We start from the raw sequence: 4,688 nt of genomic DNA, 5'->3' as shown, positions 1-4,688 counted from the left end.
GACCAGATAAAATTACGACAGCATCAATCCAGACTATAAATTAAAGACTTCGGCCATCTGAAAATCATCATAGAGTGAGTGACGGAACTCTGAATAATCGAGCGGACCAAGCAAATACGACCGGCCATAGAAAGATGCTACCTTCCAGCGAGCAAATTTCTGAATAATGCAATCATGAATGGCAGCAAAATAAGAAGCCTTGATCCAACCAACAAAAAGAGGAACTCCTAGGTAAGTAACCGAAAGTCCTCCCAAAGAAAACCCAAGACTGCTCAAGATACCATGTTTCAGCGCCGGTGAAACTCTATCAGTGAAAAAAATGCAAGGCTTATCCGGACTGTAGATCTGCCCAGAAAGATCTCCATACAAGTCTAAAATCTCCTTGATTTTCCGAGCATTCTTCGCAAAAGCTTTACAGAAGATCAGAATGTTATCTACATAGAGAAGATGAGTAGGGAAGTGTGCAGAGCGACTAAAGTCCATGGGAATCAGTTGTCTCAACTGCACACAATTCAAGAAAAGATGACTGAGCACATCCTCAGCAATACCAAAAAGAATAGGCGAGAGAGGGTCCCCCTGCCTCACACCATGGGAGCAAGCAAAATACCCGCTAAGCTGTCCATTGTAAAGAATAGAAATACTGAGCAGAGCTGAAAATAATCGAAATTCACTGAATGAATCTCTCATGATAGCCATTCACACGAAGCACCTGCAAGATAAAATCCCAACTCATCAGTATCAAAAGCTTTACGGATGTCAATCTTACACGCCATGTTAGAACGCCGACCTGTTCTATTCATGCAACTAAAACCCTCCGACCCCATAACAATACAGTCATGAATGGATCGACTACTGATGAACCTAAACTGATTCTGAGAAACACAAAGAGAGGCAATCCCTCCTAACCTCGTAGCTAAAATCTTCGAAACAATTTTAAAGAAGAAATTGGAAAGAATGATAGGCCGGAGATCAGCCACAATATCCACCGTTTCCTTCTTAGGAATAAGAATCAGCGTGCTCGCATTACACCCAGCCGGCAAATAACTATTTAGGAAAAAAGCACGAATGGCAACAACCGCATCTGCTTTTATAATACTCCAACAACTCTGAAAAAAGTAACCAGAAAACCCATCCGGACCTGGCGCGCTATTAGCATCCATCCCAAAAACAGAAGCCGCGATCTCCTCATCATCCGGAATACGAGTGAGAATTCCATTATGCTCCTCAGTAACACACTCATCAATGATCGCTTCAAGAATGCCCCTGTCAACAGTGCGCGGACCATCCTCCCTAAAAAGACCAGAAAAGAAATCAATAATGTGATCTTGAATGACATTCTGGTCGTAAATCATGGCACCCCCAATCTTGAGATGTTCAATCCTCTGTGCTCTATTCCGGAACCTGATCAAGCGATGAAAAAAGGTCGAATTGCGATCACCATCATTAAGCCAATTCGCCCTACTCTTCTGCTGTAAGAGGCTATACTTCATGTTCAGCAAAGTCCTAAGCGAAGCCTGTGCAGAAACTTCCTCGTCAAATAGAGCATCAGAATACCCCATATGCGAAATTTGATTCTGCAGATCACTCAACCGCCTCTGACCCTCTGCAATCTGAATATCCACATTACCAAACACCATTTTATTCCAAGTCTGAAGATCCGAACGTAAACGTCTGAGCTTGTACATAACCCGAAAAATAGGGCAATTGATCTCCACGACATGCGCCCAAGAAGAAGCAACCAAATCATGAAAATCCGGATGAGTGACCCACATGTTGAGAAACTTGAAGGCCCGTCTTCCCTGAGGAATATCAGCGCGACACTGAAGAACAAGCGGAGAGTGATCCGACGTCAAACGAGGAAGAGCATGAGTGACAATGTCCGACCACATACTAGCAAAACCATTCGAAAATAAAGCTCTATCAAGAATGGACTCAACATGTCTCGGAAGCAGACGCCGCCCCGACCAAGTGAAACGCACGCCAGAGGTGGGGGATTCAATAAACTCAGAAGCATCAATAAACTCACAAAAATCACGGCAAGAGCTTCTGTTAGGCACCGCAGAACTCAGTCTTTCATTAGCTCATTTGACAGCATTAAAGTCGCCAATAAAGACCGCATTACCATCAGTAAAATTAAGAAGATCAGCCCACAACTCACGACGAGTGGCGTGATCATTAGCACCATGCACCACAGCCACTCTGAAATTCCGAGAAAGCCACGAACAATCCGCAATGATCACTTGATCGAAAGAGAAAATAATCTGAGTAACAACATTAGGATGAGCAAGAAACCAAATGTTAGACCTGCGAGGAAGTCTACAATTTTGATGACGAGGAACCATATTAATAGATCTCCAAAAACTTTGACGAATTTTGTGAAATCTCGACTTTGGCTCGATTATACCCAGCACCAGAGGAGAATAAGAGCAACAATGCTCTTTCAGAAGTTGTTTAGAATCATCCGACAGCCCTCGGATATTCCAAACAAGGATATTCAAGACAAAGCTTAAAATCTCATGGCCTGGGCATCCCCCAGTTCCACTTCATCACTCCAACGTTTATTTGAAACGTTGTCCATAATACGCAGAGGTTTCGTATCACTATAGTCCACCACATAGTCTCTCGGCGTATGACCGGCCTCCACCAATTTGCGAAGTCGGCTCTTAATGTTTTCCTCCTGTTGAAGTAAAGCGCGGTTATGATTCTGAGCAGCCTGATCCTGTTTGGAGGGTCTCCCTCTCCTTTTCGGTAGCGATGTTCCTGCTCCCACCGAAACACTTTCCTTAAAATGCTGAATTTTCATGTCATTTTTTTCTAACGCAAGAAGATTCTTTTCCTTCATCGTCTCATTCCCGCCTGAGCTAGTTCTAACATTCAGCTCTGCCGTCTCATTATCACCTATGCCAGTTCTGCCATTCAGCTCTGCGCCAGAGCCAGAGCTCACATTCAGCTCATCTCCAGTTCCAGTTCTGCCATTCAGCTCTGCGCCAGAGCCAGCGCTCACATTCAGCTCTGCCATTCAGCCCTGGGCCAGAGCCAGCGCTCATATTCTGCTCTGCTCCAGATCCAATTCTGCCATTCAGCTCTGCGCCAGAGCCAGCGCTCACATTCAGTTCTGCTCCAGATCCAGTTCTGCCGTTCAACTCTGCGCCAGGTCCAGATCTAACATTCAGCTCTGTCGTCTCATTATCACCCGTGCCAGTTCTTGTCACAGCCCACTATACCAACGACGGGTTAACAGGGGTTATGACTTGGGGTGAACAATAAGAAATGGAAATGGACAATTACTTAACATTAAAGTATATGGAAATGTCACTCATAGATAAAATGCTAGGATTATATATGATTATTTGGATACTTATAAAACATACACATAAATGAGAACTGATTAAGGTGGGTTACCCAATAACACGTATAACAACTTCATAACATAGAGCTATCCTAATCAAAGTGTTTTGCAGCGGAAAACGTGTGAGATATACATATGAAGATGTATACTCAAGGTTACATTTCTTGAAATGTCAAAGGAACACCCGCTCAACATCATTCCATTCCATCAACTGCTCAACCTGCACATTTAGAAATACATGCAGGGCTGAGTATAAAAATACTCAGTGGGCATAGCCGAAAATACAACATGCATACATATATAAATTGAACTGCCACAACAGTAACACACAGGGGTTTTCTTAAATGACCTGCGCTTACTAAAATATTTCTTTCATTTTCATAAAGTCGATCGGCCGATCATTTTCCTTCATATGATCCATATCTGTTCCTTTCTGTCACGCGCCGGGAAGGAGGCCTCCTTACCACGGACGCCAAGACCGGTCGCAAGCGACTCGCGGTCTCCATGAGTGTACACGTTAACCCTAGCTAGCGACCTTTGTCTAGCATAGGATCCCAATTGGATTTCCTTTAAAGTTGGCGAACCAACACAGATAGGATACATATAAAAACATAAACATTTTTGGCAGTCAACCATTTCATAAACATTTCATTTCATAAACATTTCATTTTCATTTCATAAGAGTCATTTATCATTTTGGCATAATAAATAAACTGAAATTAACAGTTAAAATCATCCATGCATATATATTCGCATATGAGGCCTACGTCACGCAGGGGATCTCTATATACGTAATAATAAAATAATGCCCACCTGATTAGGCAAAGCCTGTCGTTTATCCTTATCTCTGAATCGGAATAGCAGTGCTAATCCTCCTGTTGCTCAAAGCCTACAAGAAATCTATTCTCAATAGGTCTCCTTGAATTCTAATCTTAAGTCATGGTGTAGTGCTTAATATTCTATGATTCACTTAGCCGGGTTTTCAAAATTTAATGAATAAATAATTGAAAACATTTTCTCTTGAGTTAAGAACACCAACAATATTCTTACTCATCTTTTAATAATTGGAATTATAAATAAAACCAATTAAATCATAAATATTCTTATTGCAAAATATAATGCAAATCCTGTCATGCTTAGCATATAATAAGTAATTTACTTAAAATATGCTTATAATAATAATTTAATATTATTATAAAAATTTACTCTTTGAAAATAATTAATTAAACTTAATAAGTCTAATTAATTATAATAGTGTAGCTCCTTTAAATAAAATCTGTACAAATCCAATTAAATAAATACTTGGGCAGTCGGCCCAAAATTAAGAAATAACCCAGCC

The 4,688-nt window shown here is 41.2% G+C and overlaps 1 long non-coding RNA gene across 1 annotated transcript; it reads right to left on the bottom strand.

The window, feature by feature from the left end:
* Positions 1-3,271: 3,271 nt before the first annotated feature.
* Positions 3,272-4,463, bottom strand: LOC130996208 (uncharacterized). Its single transcript, XR_009092435.1, has 2 exons — positions 4,163-4,463; positions 3,272-3,569 (listed from the first exon to the last, which is right to left on the bottom strand). It is a non-coding gene; the product is annotated as an uncharacterized LOC130996208 (long non-coding RNA).
* Positions 4,464-4,688: the final 225 nt, after the last annotated feature.

Source organism: Salvia miltiorrhiza, chromosome 7, assembly GCF_028751815.1.
Source record: "Salvia miltiorrhiza cultivar Shanhuang (shh) chromosome 7, IMPLAD_Smil_shh, whole genome shotgun sequence".
Classification (NCBI taxonomy): domain Eukaryota; kingdom Viridiplantae; phylum Streptophyta; class Magnoliopsida; order Lamiales; family Lamiaceae; genus Salvia; species Salvia miltiorrhiza.
This window is presented reverse-complemented; position numbering and strand designations above follow the sequence as displayed.